Source organism: Pezoporus flaviventris, unplaced genomic scaffold, assembly GCF_033815535.1.
Source record: "Pezoporus flaviventris isolate CSIRO_AGI_PZ_B2104156 unplaced genomic scaffold, CSIRO_AGI_Pfla_v1 ptg000002l, whole genome shotgun sequence".
In the NCBI taxonomy this organism is placed as follows: Eukaryota; Metazoa; Chordata; class Aves; order Psittaciformes; family Psittacidae; genus Pezoporus; species Pezoporus flaviventris.
Window position 1 is genome coordinate 79,826,073 of NW_026892550.1, and position 27,395 is coordinate 79,853,467.

General features: G+C 40.1%; 1 long non-coding RNA gene across 1 annotated transcript in view; it reads right to left on the reverse strand.

Moving 5' to 3' along the window:
* The window catches only part of LOC133264756 (uncharacterized), a 43,926-nt gene that overhangs the window by 9,984 nt on the left and 6,547 nt on the right, over positions 1-27,395 (reverse strand). The window contains exons 2-3 of the long non-coding RNA XR_009741761.1: positions 25,770-25,850; positions 10,255-10,400 (exon numbers count right to left, since the gene is read on the reverse strand). This is a non-coding gene — a long non-coding RNA (uncharacterized LOC133264756). The remainder of the gene's footprint in view (positions 1-10,254; positions 10,401-25,769; positions 25,851-27,395) is intronic.

Consider the following 27,395-nt stretch of genomic DNA (forward strand, 5'->3'; position numbering starts at 1 on the left):
TTAAGATGATGTACCCTGTATTATTATAAATTATGCTCACTAAAAACATAGCTTTGCTATAAAAATGTAACAACCCCAGGAAAAAACAAACAAAAAAAACACATTAGTTCAATCAAACCAATTCAAGATTTTAAAATATAAAGTTCACAAAAGTACACTCTTTGTCAATGATTTGGCAAGGAAAGACATTTCACACACACATGGAGACAGAATAACTGAGTATTACCTTTTGCTGTCAGGTACTGGTGCTCTTGTCATTATCAGGAAAAAACGTGAAGATACATATTAACAAAACCTCAAAGAAATAGGATATTGTGTAGGAAATTTCAATTAGGCTTTTGTTTCCTTCTAGTCACCAACACTTAGGAACAGTTAATTTTATAGTGAGACATTGAATTTAAGCAAGCATCAGATGTCTCTATAGGGACCTAAGGAGGGGCATTTTTGTTCCCGCCAGGTAATATCACTGGACCCAAAGCTTGCCTGCAGATGCTTAGAAATACCTCAGTACTGCTAACCTGAGCATCTTATCACCTTTTTCCCCAAGAACTGTAGGCATATGTAAGATAGGCAACTTTTCTTCCCCGAATTTTAAATCTGCTATACACACAGCACATTAACCAGAGATAGATGGAATCAGATCTCTATGAGGAAAAGCATACCGTCCACATCTGTTTATGTGAGATTGGGAAAATAAGGTGTACTACAGCAACTTCATGACAATTATTAAAGAACATAATCTGAATAGGAAAAATTCCAATCAAGCTTGGAATTTGACCTAAGAGAAGAAAATTGCCGATAATTTTAAATCGGCATTAAGTTACTCCTGACAAACACAGAGACCAAGGACCTAGCCTTCAGCCTGCTTTTCAAGCTGTGCTATGCTGCTGTACATGGAATAATTAAGAGTCACAGGGTTACAAAAGGAAGAATCTCTCTATCCTACCGGTTACTTCTCTGGAAAGAGGATTTATTTCTTTGCATTGCAAGAAGCGTTTTAGGTATTCAGTGCAGCAATTGCTCAGTGCAACCTTCCAAGTTCTTCCACAGTGTTAGTTTAGAAGATGAGACCTGTGAAGAAACTGGTATGGGTTTGCATCCTCTGGAAGAGGAAAGGACTTAGAAAGGACTGTACAAGACAGCATTAGAAAGAAGGAATATGACTTCCATTTCCAGCTGTTCTCCGCATGAAAAAAAAAAGACAAACCCAAGATCCTGTAATTTTTGAAAGAACATGCATTTTTAACTTCATTCTTTTAGGGAAGTTTAGAGCTTAGCACTATAGTGAAAGCATGCAGATTTCAGCAGTCCAGAGTTGACCATATAGGTCCTTGAATGGGGATTTACCCAAAATCATCAAGCTTGGCTTTTCCTCCTGGCTACCTGGAACAGTTCCGTACTCAGACTCCTGGTTAAGAATTCCATTATAAATTTATTACTTCTTCCCCCACTGACTGTGGGGACCATAGGTACCATGTGCCCATCAGAATGTAACTCCAATGTTAATAAAAATTACATAGGTCTTAAGTCTCATGTGCTCATGTCCTTCTATATGAGGCTAACATTCAGTCTCATAAGAGACAGATCCCAACTTTTTTTTCAGACTATTAAATAACACTGAAAAATTAAATTGTGGCAACCCATTCAAAATGAGTTGAAGATTTCAGGTTGAAATCTTCTTCCTTGTACTTTAATGGTCCCGAGATAAGAACTAATAATTCATCCATCAACATAAGCAAACCCAATAATCCCCATGACAACTGTTTTCCAACATCGACAATGAAACAGAGCAATCTCCCAGCCATAAGTCATGGTTAATGCTCACTTTAATAATTATACAGCTTCTACATAGTTGATTCACATCCAACTTAATATACAGCAAGAAATACAAAGACAACATTTCCTACAGCAAGCTCCTTCTTCTCTTTCTGTAACTTACAGCAAAGGAAGGCTGGGTGTTATGAAAAATGTAATGGCTGGTATTCGAGGCTCCTACAGATGTAAAGTAACAGGCAGGTCAGTTCAAAGACTTGGAATGACAGACTTTCATGGTAGAGAAATGTAAGAGTCGGCATTGAGAACCTGGTTACAACTATCACAAGAGTCAACAACTTAAACTGTTAACTTTGTTGAACTGCCAACTTACAAGAAGCTCTCCCAGTGCATTTGGAGAAGAGCACAGATTACCTCAACTGCCTTCCACAGGATATTTTGCATGCTCGCATTCAGCACAGAGTACAAGTAGATCCTTTGTTACAGCTTCAAGAAGTGAAGCTAGTCCTGTTGTTTCTGTTTTCTGGTTGCATCAATTCACGCGGTTTTGGTCAGTCTCTGCACAACTCTGATTTAAAGGAATAAGCGCTAAATTTAAATCTCCTTTGGCGAAAAAAATGTCTTCTCTACAGCAACAATGAATTTCTTTCTTGCAACAGAGAAAGACAACTGAAGCTAGTGAAATTATATCCTTGTCAGTTTGCTCTACTGGAGAACATTACCAACTCAGTGGCTTAAAACTGCTTTCAGAAAAAAAAAAAAAAAACAAACACAAAAAAACACTGTTTTAATTGGGAAGCTCTTCTGCTGTAATTATAATAAATTTCAACTATACTTTCAAGAATTTATGGATTTTAATTCTGTATGGGTGAACTAGTCTTTTTGGAATTAAACTACAAAACTATGCTGTTGTTGAATTCTATTAATGTTCCAAGCAATTAGAGAGATTGTTTGTTGTGGTTTAACCCCAGCCAGTAACCCACTGCTTTGCAGCCATTCTCCCACCCCACTCCCCCACCCCCAAGGCAGGATGGGGAGGAGAACTGAAAGAATGCAAACCCCACAGATTGAGATAAGAACAGTTTAATAACCAAAATAAAAATATAGTGATAATAAAAAGAATACCACCACCAGCAATAGTAATAGGAAACAACAAGAGAAGAAATTAAATCTCAGACAACACAAGTGATGCACAATGTAATTGCTCACCACCCGCTGACCGATACCCAGCCTGACCTGAGCAGAGATTGGGCCCTTTCAGGTAACTCCCCCCAGTTTATGTACACAGCATGACGTGCTGTGGTACGGAATACCTCTTTGGCTAGTTTGCATCAGGTGTCCTGTCTCTGCTCTCTCTTGGCTTTTTGTGCCTCTCCTCAGTGGCAGAGAGACTGAAAAGTCCTTGATCGCAGTAAGCATTACTTAGCAACAACTAAAACATTGGTGTGTTAATCAGACACAGCACTGGACCAGGCACTAGGAAGGAGAAAAATAATTTACAGCTGAACCCACTACACTGTAGGACTACAGATGTATCATCTCTGTGACTGGCAAGAACTCACATCAGTGCAACCAGGAAACACCAGAGAGGTACACTGCAGGGAAGAAGAAAAAACTTTTGATATGCTTTTCTCAGTGAAACATTTTGAGCAGCGCTCACCTTCTCTGAAGTCTTACTATTGTTATGACAAATCAATGTAATAATTCATTTACATTGCTATAAGTCATTTTCATCTACAAATTTCAAAGCAGCATTAGCAAAGATCCATAGCATGAAGAGCAAGAGGTGCATCAGCTTTCCAATATCCAGCCTTATGCTTGCAGACCTGCAATCAAAAACCCTTTCTTCTGTTAATGGAAATAGCATTCACTTTAATGATTTACAGGTTGAAAAATCCTTAAACCCAATCCTACACTGAAAACCAAACACTGGTTAACCAACAAAGTTCAAACATTCAGACAAGAGGAGGTCTTTTTCCTCAACAACGGCATTTCTTCTGGCTAATTCCAGCAAGAGGTTTCCTCCCTACATATCCTTCTGTGACAGAAAGCTTGGCACCATCTCATCCTACAAGAACAAGCTCTTCTGAACTTCCTGTCACTTCTTGCTGTAACCTCAACTCCCAAAGTCTCACACTATAAACAGTTACTCATCTGCTTATTTTATGAAATCATTCATGAACACAACATGGCACTTGTCTGCTAAGCTTCTCTGTCTGGAGGTAAAAAAAAAAAGGGGGGGGGGGGGAATCAAGGCCAAGGGGAGAAGCCATTTATTTGTGAAATTTCAGAGCTTTAATTTTGAACAGATTTATAAAAAATAATAATTAAAAAAAAAAAATCAACATTCCTTAAAATTAATACAAACCTCTTAGGATGCTGATTTAGTCAAAGCAACCACTTGGTTCTCATTTTTGTTCTACTACCTTTATTCACTAATCTGAGTGAATCCTTATGACAATGGTAAGTCATTCTAAGGAAACATTTAAAACAAATCAAAGAACAACTTTGGAGCTATGCACTTTTAAGTAGTTCAAGTTAGGCATAAAAAATAGGACTCAGCTCAGCTAGCTTCAGACAACTACATCCTGGTCAGATCTAGTTGTCTAGACTTCCTTCAGTCAAGTGAAAGAAACAGACAGTTTAGGATGGGAATCCTGGCATGCCAACAAAACACACTCTCATGTTCATTGACCACACAGAGAATCCAACCTCTGCTTTCACTACAGGGAAATACAAGGCAGAATCGCAAGTTCAGGCAAGACGCATCTCAGCTATCCCTTGCATATGATTTTTTTTTTTTTCCCCAGTTTACAGACATTCAATTGAAGCATTCAAGTGTGCAGCATTTCTAAAAAGATCTTGGAGTATCTCAGCCTGGAAATTACCCCAAAAGGAAACACTTAAACATTTGTAACCAATTGCTATTTAGGCTATTCAGGCAGATGGGTTACTTCACTCATTTTCAGCTGTGCTGTAGATGTCTTGAGGGTCACTTGTAGTAGCTTGATCCAGCACTTCTTTACAGCTACAAGTGGTCAAAATATTTACAACTCAAAATTGCGATTAACATCACAGAAGACACAAACAAAACCCAATCATGAAGCGTCTAACACCATCTAAATTTTTAGAGTTAAGGTTTATTTCCTTAACACTTCCTAACAGAAGAAATACTTTTCTTATGACTTGTTTTGAAATTTGAAAATGTTCAACATTTAATGCAGTGAGGGCTAATCTGCCTGAATTTATTTCCTTAGATGGTCAGTTTGATGCTCGCTTTTTTTAATACTGATCTTGCAATTCATAGCAATAAACTAACAATGTCCGTTTTTGACACATCTGTAATTCCCAAACTTCCTCGAAATTGTTCATAGAACTGAATTCAGTCTCCAGATAAGAATCTCCCATTTGCATAACTGACTCCTGAATTTTGTTTTGTCTGTCTTTAGAGGATTTGAAGAGAGTTGGCATTTGTTCCTGACACAAATTTCCATTTTAAAACCTATGATGCTCTCCATTTCTGAAAATTCCTTGTAAATTTTCATTAGGGAAATGAAAAGGCACAAATACCCTCTAACATACTAATCTTCGCTACCTTACTTGAACCAATTTCTAAAGAAAGTGAAGATGAAATATTAAATTACATAACAAATTCAATTAACTGCATGGTGTATATTACATACATACATTTAACTAATAAGAGTGACCATGGATATGTTCATTTCTTTTCAGGAAATGGGATAAGAAATTGTCAGCTATGCTGCTGCTGCCTGTAAAGACAGACATTTAGTACGATAAAACTGACAGAAGAGAAATATTCCACTGCATTTTATCTTGCTATTCTGCCTTTCTTCACAATGCAAGCATGCAGTGAAATAATTTCAAAGAAGTCTCAGAAGCACCAACATCATTCATCTTTCCCCCAGAATGCAAGAAACAATGCATATTCCACAAAATTATCTATGGAGCAGAACATTTGCTTTCTGTGACATTCGGCTAAAACATCCTGTTTTCTGAAGGTATTAGTTTTACAAGCTAAAAACCTCTGTTAGAAACATTTTCAAGCCAGACAAGTGCTGACTTCCTTCTAAAGAAAAAAAAAACAAAAAAAAAACATTGAGAAAGTCTGGTGAACACTAAGCCCAGGACCTGGGCCTGAGAAAGGTCAAGTCTGTTCTAAATGCAGAGCCAGTGATCTTCCAACAGAGTTCAAAAATCTACATCCTCTCCTCTCCTCTTCCACTCCCAGTATAAATCATGGATTATTTAGATAATTTTTTGGGGACAAAGGTTAATGAGTCTTTAGGTCAAAAACCACTAGCAATCAGCATTATCAAATTAAGCTTTTTTTATTTTTTTTTGGTTACTGTTGTGTTCCTCATTTTTCCCTAGGAAAAAATTTTAATCCAAATTGGAAAAAAAACAAAACAAAACAACCCAAACTAAAACAAATCACAAAAAAAACAACCACCAAAGTAAAGTAAACCGAACAAACCCTTTTAAGAGATTATTTTTCCTGAGCATGAATTCTATACACACACACTGTAGAGTCCCCGTAAAATCACATACCTATTTATCAGGAACAATGAATGCACCGCTGTGATTCTTCCAAGACATAATCAAGATGTTAGCTCGTTCTATACTTCAGAAATGCACAAACTTTCCTGCCTCAAAAAAAAAGCTTGGCAACTAAAATGAAAAGATAATGTTTATAATGGAAGAGAGGTATGTGAAAAAAACAGGTACTGAAAGTAAAATGAGTACTTAATGCCTACTACATGCCTAGATTTAAGTAACAAACCAACAGTTACAAGAGCTCAAGCTTCAGGACATGTCATGGTTTAAGCCCAGCCGGTAACTCAAAACCCAGGAAAAGGCAGTCAGCATATTAATGACCATCACAATTTACAGACACACCCTTTACTGAGCTTCTGTAGTTGCCTACATCTGCTGAGATAATTTGTTAAATGCCTACATCACAAACAACTGTATTTTCTCTTGCATCTCACCATTCTAGAGCACTGAATTATGGGGAATGGGGAGGGAACAAGATTTATTAAAGAGGCCAGGTAGTCCCAGGCAACTATACACTCTTCTAACACAGATAACAGTAACAAAGAAATGCTGATTTGTGTTGGTGTTTTAGTCTGAGGTTTGATGTTTGCTGTTCTTCGGGGTTTTTTTTTAAATTCATAGAATCATAGAATATTTAGGGTTAGAAAGGACCTTAAGATCATCAAGTTCCAACCCCCTGCCCTGAGCAGGGACACCTTACACTAAACGACTCACCCAAGGCTTCGTCCAACCTGGCCCTGAACACTGCCAGGGATGAAGCATTCACAACCTCCCTGGGCAACCCGTTCCAGTGCCTCACCACCCTAACAGGAAAGAATTTCTTCCTTATATCCAATCTAAACTTCCCCTGTTTAATTTTAACCATTACCCCTTGTCCTGTCACTACAGTCCCTAATGAAGAGTCCCTCCCCAGCATCCTTATAGGCCCCCTTCAGTTACTGGAAGGCTGCTATGAGGTCTCCATGCAGCCTTCTCTTCTCCAGGCTCAACAGCCCCAACTTTCTCAGCCTGTCTTCATACAGGAGGTGCTCCAGTCCCCTGATCATCCTCGTGGCCCTCCTCTGGACTTGTTCCAACAGTTCCATTTCCTTTTTATGTTGAGGACACCAGAACAGTACAAGATGCTCCAAGTAAGGTCTCATGAGAGCAGAGCAGAGGGGCAGGATCACCTCCTTCGACCTGCTGGTCACACTCCTTTTGATGCAGCCCAGGATACAGTTGGCTTTCTGCACTGTGAGCGCACACTGAAGCCGGCTCATGTTCCATTTCTCATCAACCAACACCCTCAAGTGCTTCTCCACAGGGCTGTTCCAGTCGTCTTCTTTGTCCAACCTGTAGCTGTGCCTAGGATTGCTCTGACCCAGGTGTAGGACCTTGCACTTGGCATGGTCAAACTTCATGAGGTTGGGATGGCATTCCTTTCCTCCAGGGTATCAACCGAACCACACAGCTTGGTGTCATCAGCAAACTTGCTGAGGGCGCACTCAATCCCACTGTCCACGTCAGTGACAAAGATGTTGAACAAGACCGGTCCCAACAATGGTCCCTGAGGGACACCACTCGTTACTGGTCTCCAGCTGGACATTGAGCCATTAACCACAACTCTTTGTGTGCGGCCATCCAGCCAGTTCTTTATCCACCGAGTGGTCCACCTACCAAATTGATGTCTCTCCAATTTAGAGACAAGGACGTCATGTGGGACAGTGTTGAACGCTTTGCACAAGTCCAGGTAGATGAAGTCAACGATTAAATTAAATATTTATATTTTTTTCCAGGAAAGCTTTCTATAGAAATACAACGGCAGTCATCTTAAAATAATTCCTGTCAGATGTTACTGTATTAACTGTAACACGAATTTATAACACATTGTATTAGGCAAGTTATCTACTAGCACAGGACACTGAGTCATGCTGAGACAGAATTTAACTGCTGTACTTTAAGCTATTTTTGAGAGGAAAGTTTGAAACCTTCTGCCTAGGCTCATCTAGAAAGCAGAAGATACAGCACTACTCCTACAGGGCTAACCCCAAAATCTCCAGTTACAAAATCCTTACTCCAGCACTTGTAAGACTTTCCTGGACTATTCATTTTAGTTCATATTTCCCAGGTATTCCCCTGGCCTTCCCCCCTTTAGTTGTTTTGGTTTTTTTTCCCCTTAAAGTACTTTCACAGTTTCAAGTAATAAGATGAGGAGGGTAAAAACAAATCAACCACCAAAATCACTCAGAGAAAACATTTTAATGGCAGCTGTAAACCTGCCATGCTATTAAATAGGGATTTGAAGGTTGGCAGCAAACAGCAAAGGCCTCTACTTCAGAAACATAGTTTCCACAGCTCCCATGAAATTCCCTACGCATCTGAAGAGAAGTACAGTTCTCTCCCTAAAAATCTTATATCTTCTCACTGTAGGACTTGTTCTGATGTCCAGCAACTCACAGCAGCACACATGTTCAAGCCTCTCAGCTCCTCATATGGAGCACAGACTAACCAGCCAAAACCTAAGCTGGATTTTTACTACAGCTGGCTCTCTGCTATTTAGCAGAAAAAAGAAATAATGAGCAACCAGGCTGCTTCCACTATATTCTCAGTACTTCTGCTACTGCTGCTTCAGTATCATGAGGGAACAGGAAGAATGGTAAGACACTAGAGAAATGGAAGCAAGAGAGAGGCAACACAAAGGTTAAGTGAAAAGACAAGGTAGTACACCTTCTGGTTTCAGAAACCACAGAGCTGGAGACCCAGAGCCTCTATGAGAAAAAATACCATGCTTTTATTGCTCTATTGCTCTTCCATGGTCTCTTGGGTATCATCTCCTGACCTCCAAGCTAGATGTTTAATCTGACCCTGCACAACTGTTCTCATTATTGCATATTTAAGACAGCTTCATTATTAATAGAAGAAAATACCTTTATACCCAGCCCTGTTACAGAATTCTCTATTATCCTTCCTCTTGTCACAGTTCCATTAACAGATGCTAGTACTCTCTGTTATCCTTCCTCTTGTCACTGTTCCATTAACAGATGCTAGTATTTTCCACATTAACAAGTATGTTCAGAGATGCATTAACATCTTCATATTGTTACATATATACCACTAGACATTATGACCGTTCATTGAACACACTGTATTTGTTGCTTCTACCAAAGGCAGAACTTCTGCTCTTTTCCCTTGTGTGGCAGGAAAATGTACATAAATGCTGGCCATAACATATATGTTAAGAAAAGTGCTATGAAACATATGGATATTTTGTAAAAAGCTACAGAAACTAATTCTGATTTCACATTAACCAGCCTAAGTTGGGAGAAACTCCAGCCATGTTACCTCAGTGCCAAAAGCAGCACAGGATCAGCATCCAATCCTAAATGTCTCTAATGCATCTAGATGGAAAAGTTCAGGAAATATAAAACTGCACTACAAAGTTTGCTATGTGTTTTAATAGCAAACTTTGGGATGAGAAGCACTGAAGTATCAAACATTAAAATGCTTGCTTTGCCTCCTTTGCATCTTCTGATCAACTCTCATCCATGAATTGCAAAGTCTCATGGAGGCATTGTAATTAGCATACTTCCTTCCTTTCTGGAACCATGCTGATTTTTTAAAGGGAAGTGTAAGACATTCTTCCACTTACAATCGAATGTAAATTAAATAATGTATTAATTATTTCAGTAGCACTTGATATTTATTTTAATTAATCTTTAAGTCAGACATCAACACTGGGGAGTAACAGCAGGACATCAAAAGCAGAAAAAGTTTTGTGGTTTGGGGCTTTTTTTCCTTGTTTGAGAGCATTTTTAATGACAAATTGAACAATGCACTAATTTTTTTTTTTTTTTTTTTAATATAAGTTTGATGAAATCAAACTATATACAACGGCTGTTCCCAAAGAAAAGCTTCTGAATGCAAGACCTGTATGAGCAGGGCAAGAAATAAAAGCCACCAGCCCCACTTCATCTCAGTCTTCACTACAGAGCTGCGTATGGCATGTTGGGATTGGCAGTCTCTGCTTGAACAGCATTAAGAAGTTCAATTAGACTTGCTTCCTCAGGCTGTGGCTGGAGGTAAAAAAAAAAACCAAACCAAACCAACTCTCCATATGCCCAGGAGTTTTGCTGGGTGCTATGTCCTGACCCAGGCAAAGCACCTCTTCCCCTTATCTTTGTCACCAAAAAGATGACCCACACACATATGCCAGGCTTTGCTACTGGAGCTAATCCTGAATTAACAAGGCTCAGGCTTGCATTTAGAGCTCTGACTAAAACACCTCCCTGGCACAAGAGAATTTATGCTGACAAGCAGCCAACAATCCCTTCCATGCCCTGGAGCTAACTGGTGTGAAGAGCTGATGATGGCAGTCTAGGCAAAGGGACCTATGGTCTCCTTGCTCCATCTCCTGTCACACATCACTGCAGCAAGCCACAGCACCAAGATCACCTTTGCCTATCCCAGGAACTTAAGTGAACTACAGATGAACTTTTCCCATCACTTCAAAGTGGCAACAGAAGCAAACACTATTTCTTTTTTATTATTTAAAATTTTTAAAACTGGGAATATTTTTTTTCTGGTCAAGCTGAACTTACACAGACTAACATTCTGAACCTTTTATTACAACTGCAAAACAAGAATTACTTTAGCACTTCAAAACACTGAGATCAAGACTCTTAAGTTTTGACCCCATTTTCACCTAGACATATGAATTATTCCTTACTAAGATGCTACAGGTTTTACATCAACATAGGCCAGTATTAACTGCTTTACTTGTCTGCATTCAGCCTCTACAGATACCACAAGTATATCAAAACATAACGGTCATATTTCTGGGAAAACACAGGCCTTCTCTTCTTAGAGAAATCTGAATTGGATTAAAATAGCAGACAGACTGGTCTAAAATTAGTCCAGTTTTCAGCGGTTTGGTTTTTTTTTTTAAGATAATAATAAATCTGCTTAAATATTTTTGTTGCCTGTGACCCTAAATAAATCACTTAGTGTTGTGTTTCATTTTCTTCCATCCATCAAATTGCAGCTGGAACAGAAGGAAGAAGAAAAGAGGAAACGCAATTCTGGCATGACTTTTGTGGCACAATCATTCAAGAGCATGCTTGGTAAATAACATGGATAGGATCAGTTCTGTGCACGCTTGGGACACTAGCTCACAGGAAGCGTGTACTGTGCTTAGCACATCAGTTCCCGACCCTCCACCCCAATTTCCTTCCCTGTGCCCACACACTGTATGGCCAGCTCTGGAAGCAAGGCAGGCACAGAGGCTTATCCAACTTTATTTTGAGTAGCACAGAGGGCAGGTACTCTCTGGAAGACATTTGTTCTAATGAATACCACCATCGAAATGCAAAAAGCCCCTCAACGTAACTAAAAAAGCCACAACTTACACCCCACCTTCGGTCTCAACTGTGCTTTCACTTAAAAAAGGATTATTGTACTACAGTTATTTTAACTGACTCAAAATAAACTTAGAGTTCCCAAGATAATTAGAAATTTCTGCACAAAGTAAACCCCACATTCCTCCCCAATATTCACAAAGTATCATAAAGAAGAAAAGTATCTCATACTATTTGCTCTACCTTTAATTTAGATAAAACAGAAGAAAACCACCTTTTCTCTGAACAGAGACAAGCTCGGATGGCTGATATTCCAAAGGTCTTTTTAGAAGTGACTGACAACAACATGGCTCAGTTCTGCAAGTCTCCTCACAGCTGAGCCCTATATCTCTCTACAGGAGATCAAACAGTAGCAGTTCCTCCAGGCCTTTCCCACTTGTGACCTTCTGGGTAAAAGCTCATCAATATGGAGTCTAGGTGTACTCAAGCTATGCTGTAAATCACAGGCAGCAACTCCATAGCACACAGTGATTAGGTGGCTAGTAGGCAGTCTCTTGTTTCCTGTCACTCATCCTTATAGTAGCATTTGGCTTTTAGACAGGAGCTACCTCTCAACATTTTACACAGCTTCAGATACTAAATATTTCCATCACTCGTACAGTTCCACCCCTCCAAAAATCCCTCTCCAAAGGAACACATAACCCAATATTAACATGCAGAGTTTGTCATCTTTTTTTACACTACATTAAAGTATTTACACTAATTGGAGACATGTGCTTAAACATCACAGAGGTTGCTCTGCAAATCCTACCCCTTCTTTTTCTAATCAGCACACGTGGGAAAAAAGAAGCTGCTTTCACAGCCAGGCAGTAGAAATGCCACTTTCAAAGTCACAGTCCTGATAAGTTACAGAGTACAAATGCAACTTTCCTCTTCATAATTGTTTTCTGAATCTGTCTAGTCACTCAAAATTCCCTTTTTTTTACATGCGTTTCTGCTTTGCACATTTCAGTGACTCTCCCATACAACTTCAAATACAGACAATGTAATGAGCATTAAAGCTCTTTGAAAACCTATGCCCTGAATTCAATTAGCAGTATCAAGAATCCAGCAGTTAGCAGCAAGTCCAAAACATGTAATAGGATTATTTGAGAGTTTAATGATGAATAAAGCCCTACCCAAATATTTTCTTTCTTGCTTTCTTCTCCTCTAGAAGTATTTAACATAACTGGCTTTAAGTCTAACTTATTTCAGTATATAAAGTGGCATTTAGGTTGGTACAGAAAAGACCTATCAATTGGATACCCATTACCTCCACCTGCCTCATCACATAGCGGTTCCACTTGCACTGAAACTATATTCAGCTGTTAACAGCAGACATTAGCAAATGTTGCTAAGAACAGACACACTTAGGAGTGATCACATCCGTCTGTGCTCCTCATCATCTACAGCCTCTGATTCAGACAGGTCCCATCAATACCACACAACATTTGGCCTGGGTCTTCCGAGGACCTTATGTTGAAATAACAAGAACATTGTCACAGCATTCCACTGACTAAGGCTAAGAGCAAGCACTTCATGCTCTGATGAGCTGGAGGTACTTGAGGATCCAGGGTCTTCAGGGATAGCATTAAGAGGACTTTATAAAACAGAGGAAGCCAAACCTGTAACAGTCTTAACCAAACTACCAGCAGCAACTACACCCTGGAGTAAAATTTCTCCAAACCATATCTTTCATTAGTCTTTGGGAAATCTACTTTATTCCAATGAAAGTCCAAGAGCAATGTTACAAATAAACAGTCAAGGAATTTTGTTTCAGTGTCTACAGTTTAAAACACACAGTTACTCTTTATTAACAGAACTTACAATATTTCTATTTGCTGCTACTTCCATCTCAGGACATTCTCTACCCAGAAACATGGGGGGATGTGTGGGGTGTATATGTGTAAAATTCAATTCTCTGCCACAATTAAAAAAAAAAAAAAAAGCTTCCAAGCCTGAAATTATGACCCACAAACTTACAAGCAATCAGTTCCAGACACAAAACTCCAGAGCCACTCACCAAACTGGAATCAATTCCAGGAGAAATGCAGAGCTACAGTACAGAGCACAACTTGAGGGAAGCAAGTTTTAAGTAACTGCTCCAGGAATAAGCTCGAACAAACCAAACCAGATCTAGCACAGCCCTGAGCTAAGCTGTAAGAAAGCCCAGCTCATAAAAAGCCCATAGCCTACCACACATGCAAATTGCCACTATTTAGTTAAGAGAAGTCACCTTTTCCATCTCCTTTGTACTGCTGTGGCATTGACAAAACTGTTTCAGGGCTCTTCACTGCCTATGTAATGTTAAGACGTGAGTTATGTAGGTACTGTATTGCCAGAAAATGCCTCTATTGTGCCTTGGAATTTCTTGGGGGTTAGATGCAATATATTCGCCTGATTGGTATATAAGAAAGTCAGTCTTTCTGGTAGAAATCTCCTCTTAACTTTGATGCACTGAAGGAAAACTGAGCTCTCCATCTGGAAAGAATTCATAAAGCTCTACAGTATTAAAACACCAATAGGAACAAAAAGCTTTGATGTAATTATTACCAGTAGGTGGTATGCATTAACTGCTATTTTCAAACCAGCAGGTTATTCAGCAGCTTTAGAAACAATAAAACCCTCAAGACCTGAGGCAAAAAAAAACCAAAACCCAAACAACTAAAAAACAGTTTAAAAAAACTTAAAAAAAATCATTAACAAATCTTAAGCATTCATGATAAATTGCAATTATAAGCAAGCATTCATGCTTGCAATAATTAGCAACATACCTCAACATTACTGAATGCCAATGAAGTCAAGAATACTCTTCACGAAAGAACAATACAGTGGAGGTGGCCAAGTTGTATTTAAACGGAGGCATAGGCCTCATGCTCTGCCAGGGAGGAGGGGAAGCCAGGAGGAAGCAGAGACAGGACACCTGACCCAAACTGACCAAAGAGGTATTCCATAACACAGCACGTCATGCCCAGGATGTAACTGGGAGTGAGCCGGAAGGGCTGGGAGACTGCAGGGTTGGAGGAGGTATCGGTCGGAGCTTGGTCGGGCTTGGGGGGTGAGTTATCGGTCAGCTGGTGCTGAGGTGTTGTATTCTCTTCCCTTGTTATTTCCTTTATCATTATTATCATTGGTGGTAGCAGTAGTGATTTGTGTTATACCTTAGTTACTAAACTGTTCTTATCTCAACCCGTGGGAGTTGCATTCTTTTCAATTCTCCTCTCCATCCCTCCGAGAGCAGGGGGAGGGCAAGAAAGGGGGGGGAAGTGAGCGAACGAATTACCTGACTGGGTTTAAACCACGACAGTTCTTTTTGGCGCCCAACGTGGGACACGAGGGGTTGAGATAACGACAGATTTGACTGGATTAATAGTCACTCATCACAATGCTGATTTATTGGCTCTCAGAGTTTTTTCTCTTGATCTCACAGCTTCAGAATGTTGTAACTTACGTAGAGCCGGTATTTGCTGTGATAGTGTTTATCAAGTGTGGGGCCTGGGCTAAGGTTCTTGTCTCACTGTGCTTTATGGCAATGGCTTGTAATACGGGCGGGCTCCAGCAGCAGGGCGGGACGGACGTGGCCGTGGACTTGTACCTGGCCGTCCGGCTGCTCTTCACCGTCCTGGCCCTCGCCCTACTCTCCATCTTCGTGAGGTTGCGGGGAGCCGAGGGGGAGCGGCCCCGGGAGCCGGCGGCAGCCGAACCGGCCCGGGAGAGCGGCCCCGGGGACCAAGCGGCGGCGGGAGCGGGGCCGGAGGCCGCGAGGGGACGGCTGCCGGTGGAGGAGGTCGGGGCGGTCGAGGAGCAGAAGGAGGCGGCGGTCGAGGAGCAGAAGGAGGCGGCTGCCGAGCAGCGGGAGAAGGCGGCGGAGGAGCCGAGCCCCGAGGAAGAGCCGAGCCCCGCGGAGGAGCCGAGCCCCGCGTAGGAGCCGAGCCCCGCGGCCGAGCCGAGCCCCGCGACGGCCGAGAGCATTCCCAGGCAGCCGCCTGCCGAGCCCCATGAGGATGCAGGAGACCACGCAGCATTTCCCAGCAAGGCAGAGGAGGAAGAGCTGGACTCAGGAAAAGAGAAGCTGGCGGTGGGAGAGCCGGCAAGCACAGCAGCTACACCAGCCCCAGTGACAAGTACAGCAGCATCAACTGAGAGTTCTGAAGGTTTTGAATGGCCTTTGGGTACCCTTGGGACCTGCCTGCTGATTGTGCTGGGGATCAGCATGTTGGCACACACACAGACTGTGTTCTACCCACAACCATTTTGTCTGATCTCAAAAGTTAAGCAGAGTCAGGTTTGGGTCTTGTCTGGGGTTAGACGACAATATAGGGGGACCAAGAGGTTTTCCCCAAGGCTGAACAGTCATGAGTGGCAGGGCATGTGGGACAGTATGGGCAAGTATCTAGTCCACTGGGCCCCTCCAGTGCTTTGGAAGCATCGGAGATGGAAGGCAGCTGTATGGAGTCCCCAACAACAAGCTGCAGAAACTGCTGAAGGGGACAGTGAATTATTTTGAGCCTAGTGGGCCCATGGCACTTCAGGCCATCAGAGCAGAGATGCAACACAGAGATGGACTCATGATCGAGGGGTGGACTTAGCAATGGACACTATTGCCCAGGTTATTCACGAGTGTGAACACTGCACACAGTCTCTCCTGCTCTGGAAGACTGTTACAAGAGATGAAGCCTGACATCATGGACCAGATGGACTCAGCAGCTTTATAGGGACTGGTCCATGCACTAAGATAAGAGTGCACTGAGATAAGAGTGATGGTATATTGAAAATGTGGGATCTGAGCACGACGTGAATGGTATGGAATAAGGGGTGGATAATGTCCTGGGTTCAGCAGTAGCAGTCATTTTTCTCCTCCTTGGTAGCTGGTGTAGTGCAGTGTTTTGACTTTCAGCTCGGGAACAGAGCTGATAGCGATGTTTTGGTTTGGCCAAGGACTTTGTGAGCCTCATGCTCTGCCAGGGAGGAGGGGAAGCCAGGAGGAAGCAGAGACAGGACACCTGACCCAAACTGACCAAAGAGGTATTCCATAACACAGCACGTCATGCCCAGGATGTAACTGGGAGTGAGCCGGAAGGGCTGGGAGACTGCAGGGTTGGAGGAGGTATTGGTCGGAGCTTGGTCGGGCTTGGGGGGCGAGTTATCGGTCAGCTGGTGCTGAGGTGTTGTATTCTGTTCCCTTGTTATTTCCTTTATCATTATTATCATTGGTGGTAGCAGTAGTGATTTGTGTTATACCTTAGTTACTAAACTGTTCTTATCTCAACTCGTGGGAGTTGCATTCTTTTCAATTCTCCTCTCCATCCCTCCGAGAGCAGGGGGAGGGCAAGAAAGGGGGGGGAAGTGAGCGAACGAATTACCTGACTGGGTTTAAACCACAACATTATGTCAGTGTCTCAACAGTTTTTTCAGACTGTGGTTTCTCCCCTCATAATAATATACTGTTGGTTTTATCTAATAAAGCAACAGAAGACTGCAAGAAGTTTAAGCAAAGAAAAAAAACATATGCATATATAAAACCCCAAATCTGTAGCAACTTAAATGCCTTTAAAATCTCACTGTAAATTTATTGTCTTAGGCTAACTGGGAGCTTGAGGAGGAGACAAAGATTTTAACTGACCTCTTAATAGCTAATCTTATGCTGCTATAACTTGGCTGGCAAATCTGAACTAAATGAGGAAAACTAGAAGAATTCATAGCAGTAGACAAAGTCCTTTGTGAAGATCAGAATGTTTTTAATGAAGTAGAAAAGGCAAAAGGTTCAGTACATTTTTCTTGTATGCTTGGAGTGAAGCAGGATGACAGGCTAGTATCACAAGAAGATGATGAAGTACTTTCCAGTCCATTAGTAACTAAGGAATATGTTAAACAACATCTACAAGAAATAAACACCCTCAGAATTAGTATACTTAGATAACCCCCAGTGAATATTTGAAATATATTTGCAGATGATTTCTCTGGCCTCCCTGATCCAAATCTAATATATTCAGGGCATAAATTGTATTTTCCATTATTGAAAGAAACCTAAAAGTCTACCTATATTCCGAAAGAGTAGCCTGGTTGTGAGCATAACACCTGCACTAAAAAAAAAAAAAAATCAATCCACCTTCCTCTGCTGAATTTCAATCCTAAACAAGGTGATGAGGTCAATAAATTAAGACTTAAATAATTGTCACTATATCCCTGTCAAAAGAAGGCTATGTTGACCTACAGAAAGAAGTAACAAAGTAGTTCTGGTTTCATTGTGGTTTACAAAACTAGATTTATATACGACTTGATTTATACAAGTAGATGAAAAGCTGGACATGAGCCAGCAGTGTGTGCTCACAACCCAGAAAGCCAACTGCATGCTGGGCTGCTTCAAAAGGAGTGTGACCAGAAGGTTTTTGAAGGAAGTGATCCTGCTGCTCTGCTCTCATAAGACCTCCACCTGTAGCACTGCATTCAGCTCTGGGACCCCCAGCACAGGAAGGGACGTGGGCCCATTGGAGTGAATTCAGAGGAGAGCCATGAAGATGATCATGGGGCTGGAGCACCTCTCCTATGAAGGCAGGCTGAGAGAGCTGGGGTTGTTCAGCCTGGAGAAGAGAAGGCTCTTGGGAGACATTACAGCAGCCTTCAAGTGCCAAGAGGGGGCCTACAAGAAATTAGAGAAATAATGGCATAGTGACAAGTCAAACCACAATGGCTTCAAACTGACAGAGGGGAGGTTTAGATTAGCTATTAGAAAGAAATTCTTCACTATGAGAATATAGTGAGACACTGGAACAGGTTGCCCAGAGATTTTGTGGATGCCCCATCCCTATAAGTGTTCAAGCCCAGGTTGGATGGAGCTCTTAGAAACCTAATCTAGTTGAAGATGTCCCTGCTCATGGCAGCATGGTTGCACTAGATGACTTTAAAAAAGTCCCTTCTAACCCAAACTGTTCTATCATCTAAACAGAATATCCTTTACCTCCATATCACATTAGAATTAGCACCCCATGATATTCTGATCAGTACTTATAAAATAATAATTTATTTAATAAAAATAAAATATTTAAAAAGTTATTTTAAGAGGAATTTAAAGACTTCTTTTAAAATAACTTTGAAGAAATAGAAAATTGTTCTCAGAACCATGAACTGAAAAACAACCCCCCCCCCAAAAAAAAAACAAAACACTTTTAGCAAAAGAGCTCGCGATCTTTTTAGCTCATCCAAGAGATCATCATCACCATCATGCTACAACACACTATGTAAACACTTTCACATACAGAAGTTACTATGTACTACACTGACTTTTATCAAAGGCTTTGCTTACATTAACAGGCAGCACAGCCCCACTCGGAAAGTAGGGTGCCAAGGACCTCATGCCCAGCACCCATCAGGGGGTCTTGCAAGGGGAAGGAGGTAAAGGAAGAGAAATTTCAGACCAGCCATAGCCGGCTTTCTTGGCCCCAAATGATTCTTCACAGCTGGAGCACATTAGCTACACTCCTGCTCCTGGAACACATACACTGGTAGAAGCTCACTCTAAAGGAATCTGCTCCCCAGCTCCAGGATTTTCTCTAATTCAGGGAGCAGGGTGGGGTAGAGGACACAGAAGAGGAGGAGAGGAGCAGGAGTAAATAAAGGATTAGCAAACCTGCTTCAAAATGCATGCCCAATTTTAACTGACATGGTACTGCAGGTGCACCAAAATCCTCATCAGGATTGACTGCTAGAAGCTGAAGTCAGAATGCATAATTATTAGTATTTTAAAACTGTAAAGTAGATGTATTAACTTGAAAAAGCTAATTCACATAAGAATTCAGTATCTCCATTTCTGGCCATCTCAAAACCAAGGCAGAAAGCCTTTCTGGAAGATATGAATAGCTTTGCTTGACTAAACCTAAGTCTACTTTATTTATCAAGATTACACATTGAAAACGCTACATCAACAGGTACACATAATAGCCGTAATATATGACAAAATATTTACATTGATTCATATGGTACGGAATGTATTGGCAGGAATTACTGAAAAAGATCACGCATGAAGGAGATATACATGGAGAGGGCACAGAACCCTTTTCTCAAGACAGCAAAATTCAGCTTTTACCTGTTTATTTAGACACCTGTATAAAACAGTGACAGTTTCGCAGAGGTAATCTTTCACAACTTAAAAAGCAGCCCAGCAGAACTACATATTCTTGATGTTTTGGGGAAATGAGGTGACATGCAAGCAGGCCTAAATCCTAACTATTTCATTTTTGTAATAACTGTATGATTTTTCACTAATGCAGTAAACCTTCTCACCTGGATTCTCATCCCCCCACATACTTCCATATAGTTACTTTCATACACATTGTCTCATGTTCTAGCTTATGAACGATATTCACCTCAGTTTGGAAGGTAGCCAAGACCTAAATCAGGTGTAAACTAAAAATCAGGAAAACTCATTTATTTAGTGTACAGGAAGACCACATTATTATTAAAATGTTAGACAGAAGTGTAGCTAAACAGTATTTATCCGTAATTTGTACGTCAGCAACAGAATAACAAATCCAAGCTCTCTACCTATGTATCATGAGAAAGAGGGATATGATACTCACGGAAAAGTAAAATGGCACCAATTGCTTAGTTCTAATTCTCTCCCTTGCAGAAAAGTTGAGGATGTCTATCTTCACTCCTAAACTATGATGATACTTCAGCTCTACTAATTTAGTGTCCCTGCTGTAATTTGTAACCAAATTATTTCGTCAGGAAACTCATGAGACCATATTGTCATCATTGTACCTATTCATAAGCATTTCCTGACAAACATACTAAGTTTAATGGCACATATAAGAGGATGAACTGCATCATGCAGTTTTGAACTTCATTATAAGCTGCTAAAAAAGGGCCTTCTGCAGAACAATTTAAGGCATAAAATCTTTTGACACCTAAACCAGTTCCTTAGGGCTTCTCCAATTCTATAAACAGCATACAAGGCACACACAAGTTTTGTACTACAGACCTCAAGTCTAACATCTTCACTTACATACAACTAATATACACTATCTTTCTTTGAAGACTGGGAAAAGTTTGAGTCAATAAGCTCAAGCACAAAAACATCCTGCTATGAGGCTGCCTCTTAACCATAAGCTCACTGTTGTCTAAAAGATGTGGGGGCTCTTTTGCCAAAGAGAAGAACCTTTGGCAGAGCTAAGGTTAATACGTCATTTATTTGAGTACTTCAAATCGCTCTAGTGGTTTTGTTTGTTTGCTTACCCAAATAGGGATGGGGAGAGGATTTTGTTGTTTCTGCTGGACTGCTTCTTGGTTTTGTTTCCTCATTGTTTGGTTTTTGTTTTAAAGAGGTGGGTATTTCTAGAAAAGGAACTTCAGTGCTTGTACTACTAACCTGAGCTAGGCCCACACAGCAAAACAGCAAAGTAGAACACAGTGGATCATGGATTCAATGCATTGATCTGGATGCATAAATGGTTTAGTTTTACTATATGTTTGCACACAGGCTTTTTACATAACTGAAAAGAGATCACAGTTCCAGTTCCTGAAGAGATTACACAACTCAATACAAAGGGAACACTGGATCCATGTGAAAATATAATCACACCTTACCACAATTTGAAAAGTAAGAGCAACTTGCTAACTTCTTTAAAAAGCAAGCACATCAACAAATACCAAACACTCAGAATTTCTGACACTGGCTCTTGAGTGGACCCAAAATAAAGAATGGAGGGAAGAAGCCTCATAAAGAGAAAACATCTGCAGGGCAAGACACTAAACAGAAAGATTTGGGTTTGAAACCAACCTCCACTCCAAGGGGGGTAATCTTGAAGACTGGAACTTTTCCAAGTCTCATTCAGCAGCTGCTGGCTGAAACAACCCTCTGGATGTTCAAGGGAGCTTTCTTTCTACCACCTCCAAAAATATTGCTGTAGCCCCGCTGCAGAGAAGCTTTCTGCTTCACTTCACCTTCTTACTCTCCAACCTTCTCCCTGCTCCTTACTTTCTCTATCCCATTCTTTGTAACACCCAGCTCACAAAAATTTCTCTAATCTATACATGCTCAGCCTTTCTCTAGGAGGAGCAACCTTCCTCTACCCTTCAAAGGTTTACTAGCAACCAAGGAAGCAGAAAGAGATCAACAAGCAGCTCCTCCCATATCACATTCTCATTAAAACAAAAAAGTCTCACCTCCAGTAGATTAACAAAGTCACTAACAATTCTGCAATCTACAGAAGAAAGGAAGAGCTCTAGAGATGAAGGCAAACACCAACACTTTTATGATCTTTCACAGATGGTGAATTTGAGGAATTAAAAAAAAAAAAAAAAATCTAGAGAAAACATGAAAAAATCTCCCATGGTAAAAATCTGACAACTTTTTGTAGCACCCAAGGAGTTCAATTAGCATATGCTCACACTTCAGAAGAATCAGTAATGCTTGGCTGTCCTTAAAAATAGCTATTGTTTCAGACCACACACTTAAGTTCCACAAAGCATTACTCAAAACAGAATGTGTGGTGTAAAGCATGGCAGAAATCAGCATGTCTTAAAACTGTGCATCTGTCATATGCGCTTCATCAAAAGCAAGCATGCACACACACATTCTGGCACAGGAGTGACTACTGTTCTTTGTGATAACTGACATAAAGATCCAGAGGAACTTCTAAAACAGCCCATAGCATTGCTAATGGAAGCTACTTCACATATTTAACTCTGAAACAACAGTTCTAGTTAATCTCCTTATTAGAAAGATGATGTTCTGCTCTGGACTCTAAATGAATCTGTTTGCCCTTGCTGCACTTGTGATAGAAGGGAAGAGCTTTGGCCTTAACTTTACAACTGAGCATATATCTTAACTATAGTATATTAATCAAATAAGCAATTAAGATCAGATGATGTATGTGCTGCCTGAGGAGCCACATCAAGATTCTTAGGTCAGGGTCAGATTAAGGCACAGCTATGACAGGTGAGCATCTGTTGAAGCCCCTTCTGTGACTATATAATGTTAAGAGCTATTCAGTAATAAACTGAATTAGTTCTCCAATACACATTCCTGTGTAACCTGGCGAACCCTTGAGAGTAAACAAGGAATTGCACGACCTGGGAGGAGTCACCTCGGGCAGGTGTGGTTTCTGAAGTCTTAAACTGATCTTGAAATCATTGCTTTTATCATAAAATTTAAGCACTTCTGGAAAATATCTTTTACAATGAAGACAGTTTAGACTCTCTAGTCTCAGATTAAAGAAAACATTAAATTGTTATCATGGCAGAAATTAAGGATTAAAGTGCAGATGCAACAAGAAGAAAGATATAAAAATGGCCCTGACTTCCCCTATAAATCCCCTTATCTCTGCAAATCATATCTGTTTACTCTCCTAACAAATAAAATTTTACTGTGGCAGCTTTCACCCTCCAGAGTTAGGACAGACATAGAAAGGCACGCTGGATTGAGCCATGCATCAGTGACATGTCAACCAAGTTCTAAATGAAGAGCCTTCTGCAGACTGAAGCAGAAGTAACAGTTTTGATTTTGCAGACTGAGGCTGACTTTGCAATTCTGGAAGTCAATAAAAAATGTTTGACTCGTAAACTGAGAAGATTTGGTCTGGAAGTCACTGAGAAAAAATAAATGTAGTGCTCCCAGCATGCCAGTTTGACAGGGTCACTTTGCTTTTCTGACCACAATTCTACTTTAAAACTAACCTTTCAACAGCTGCTCAGTTTCAGTCATCAATCCTACTACTGTTGAAAAGCAATAGCAAAACCACCAATTGATTTCAACAGAACAGCATAAGGCTTTTGATAGCACTTAGCTTATAAAAGCCTTACAACCCACAAAATGACCATAAAAAAAAATCTCAGTATGATTTAGACAGACAGAAAACATCCCTGTTGACCCAACTAAGATCACTAGAGACCTACATATATTTTTCAACAAATGGAAGGGTTTATGACTTTTCTTTTTTTTTTTGTAAACCAAGCCAAGGGTATGACAGAAAACAAAACCTATTTTATCTCAGATGCAATCTGAACATCAATTTTGTGACAATGTAGAAAATCTCTGGATGTTAACCATATTTAGCAGGCAAGCATAGCCCCCTGACTAAGGCTGCATTTTGTAAGCTGCAATGGGTCTACACTGACTTGCAGGTTCTGGGCAATCTGAATTCAAGGCTGTGGGAGCAGTGATGCAGAAGACATTGCTGAGGTCAATCTGGAACATTCACATGCCCAGCACAGCCATACTCAAGCCTGTTCAGTAGCGGAGCAGTGACACTCCTTTTCATATCATTCTTCTAAAGTGCTCACAAAACACCATTCCTGTCTGCCCTCCAAAGGTGAGGCAGTAGTTTATGACTCCTGACATTAAGGTCATGATCTGTGGACTGCAGGGGGCTTGGCTGTTTTCATGCAAACCGAAATGTGATTTAGCATTATTTCCTTTAAGAAAGAATTCAGACATGTAAAACTGAGATCAGTTATTTAGGTTACTTTGTAAAAATAAAGAAACTTACATTGATATGAAAGGTTAACAGATGTACGGGGGGCTAGGCCAAGCCACTTGCTTAAGCGTTACTGCTTGCTCATGCTTTTCGTACTTACAATGTACAAGGGGGTAGATCAAACCGCTTACTTAACAATGTTACTACTCGTTCATGCTTATCGTACTAGCCGTATATGCTAGAACAAAATATAAGAACGTGGCTATTGCTAAGAGGTAGGGACCGTGACTTAATTCCCTTGGCGCCTTTGGACAACTTGATTCCCTTGGCACCTAGGACGGCTGAAATTGGCTCTGCACTTTGGACAACAACCATGCCTCCAGGGAGCATGTGTAAAGACTAGAGGTGAAAAGGTCAGGCTCAAGGAAGACTCGTTTATTTCATCTTGAGACCTTTGCTCATGACCACCTGGAGGCACTGCGCAGGCGCAAAGTACTTCTTAGCTCATTATAATACGAAGCAGGGATAGGACATGAATATGTATAGGCGTGTTGTACAATCTCATGCATATGTATAACTTTAGAGGATAAATATAAAGGGGAAACAACGCTGAGGTGTGCACGCTTTTGGAGGAGTTATCCCCCATGCGCCTCAGCACTGAATAAAGCATACCTACTTTACGACTTTAATGAGTTGTGGAGTCTATCCGTGCATCAACATAACTAAGTGTATGGAAAAGTCAGTGGTTATACTTTTTCTATCTAATGTTGCAGCAACCATTTCTAAACCTATGTAATTTCCTATATGCTCCATGGTCCTTTCAGATGAAAATCCATTTTTGCTAGTTGTGATGCATAACAAGTAATAAATTGCAAGGGAGTACTCTCAATTTTCCTCCTGACCTGATAATTTCTGTCAACATACTTCTTCATTTATCAGGATGCTCACAGAAAAAATGAACATTCGATTGCAAATGTGTCAAGATGTGCCACCAGTGCTCCCGGGCCGCGTCTCACCTTCTTCTAAATTAGCTAATGTAGCCACAACACTGTTTACCAAACTGGAGACTATTCCCCCCTACTTCCACTACAGTGAAAACACTTGAGACTTTTAAATGGAGCAGCAATATTGTAATGCAAAGCAAGCCGCAGGACCACTAAAGCTCTCCTATTTCACTGCCCTTCAGGCAACTATTGATTCTGAGACATCAACAGGCCTCAAAAGGGAAAAAACAAAAAGACAAGTAAAGAAGTAGACAATTCCTATGCAAGTTTCAAATTCAAAAATCATTACCTTCACTGAAACATTTTACCACAGAAAGTTGTCCCAGCACAACATGCCAAAATGGATGTCTTTTCACCTCTTTAGTTTGCCTGCTCTTGCAAATCCACTCAGTTAACAGTCTGTTCCTGCCTTTTAGTACATCTTTTTCACATTATCTAGCTCTTCTGAAACAAAGAGATTCTTCCCAGACCACACAGTGAGCTGTCATCACTTTATCAACTGTTCTGAGCAGTTACAGTTTTCTGTACACTAATTAAAACTTCATATAGAACCTGAGCTAATTAAACCCCCTAACAAATTAAGTATGAAACAAACTGGCTGTAACTAGGTATTTACATTATGCAGATACCTACTGATGAATGTGTTTGTAGTCTTCTTTTCCCTCCTGCTTCTTTCAGCAGCAGTCAACAGCTGTGGGCATACAAAGAATCTGTAACAATTCAAGATTCAGATGTTAAATCCTGAGGTGTTTTTTCCTCACAGTCATAAGCCCCATTAGTGCCTCTACAATATGCTCTGTAGTGCTATATACCTGGGGCTTGTTTCTATTCCTGAATTCCACAATTCTACAGCAAACTTTGATTATTTTTCCCTCCTATTATCCTCACTATATGAATGAGAATAAAATAATTTATAAATTTCTCATGAGAGTCTACATGCAAGAACTTCTCACAGTCAAATAAAGTCCAAAAAATGGTTCAGTAATACATTTACACATTGCCCTCAAGAAAAAAAAAAACAAATGTAGCCCAAACCCAAAAGCTTTCTGTGAACGTGCTGTTTTACACTTGCCATTTCTAAGCAAGAATGTTGCAAGATTTCCTATGCACTGCTGAAAAAAGTGGTTTTCAGTATATTACAGTTCAGTAAGTTTTAATGAAAATAATACTTTTCAGATATTTTAATGTGATACACTTCAGATACTTTTAATGTGACACTATCAAGTCAATTTTGAGTCAGACCAGCTCCTACTAGATTTCAGACCAAGTAAAATATTCCGTGACTTTTGTCTTAACTCCAATGGTAATGCTTCTAAATTAGTAAATCTAGCCCTGAAATGCTTGTATTCTTTCTGCACCAAGCAAAACAAAACTCCTAAGTGAGAATGTGAAAGTAATACTAACCATACTAAACTTTAACAGTTGCCATTGCCCAAACAGAGAAAAATTCAAAAACTACATAAACAATATAATTATTAATAGTAACTTGGATCATAAAAATCACATCAGATGAATCTCTGTCTTTATCTATGTACAAAACATAACCAAAATAATTACTTGTTACCATTTTGATCTGCATTAGAACTCTGTCTGAACCCTTATCTTAGACTATAAGCATCTCATTCTGGTGAAACTACGTTTAGTAAAATATTAAGTAGACTAAAATGAAAATATGATACATTTAATTAGAAAAACTGACCATAAAAATTAAACCAAATTATAGGCTTTAGTAACAGAAGGCTTATTAAAAAAAACACAGGGTTTTACCAGCTAGTTATCCAAGTGCAATTCTACTGAGAGCCGCTGGAATGTTCTCACTAGAATGACACACTGCAGCACACTAATAAATAATTCTAATTATACTCTACTTGCAAATTCTCTGGAACTATTTTAAAAGTGCACAAGCCTATTAGAGAGTATAAGCAAAATCACATAGCAATATTATGACTTGATTATTCTGGCTGATAGATTCTGGAGTGCTCAGCACCTTTTCATATGAATTACATCTTGCAATAACAGTACCTTAAAGAACTTCCAAGGTCTTTTAAAGATGTTTTTTGTGGCTCAATCATAACTGCGATGAGCATGAACTTAGAAGGACACTGAACTATGTTCACCATCAAATAAAAAATGCCTCTATAAAACTCTACTAAGGCAAATATTACTGTTTCTCTTTGGACTGTCTTCCAGTTTTAGAATTCCAGGTACCATAACATTACCTGAAAAAAAAGAGAATGAAACTAACCATCCTGTGG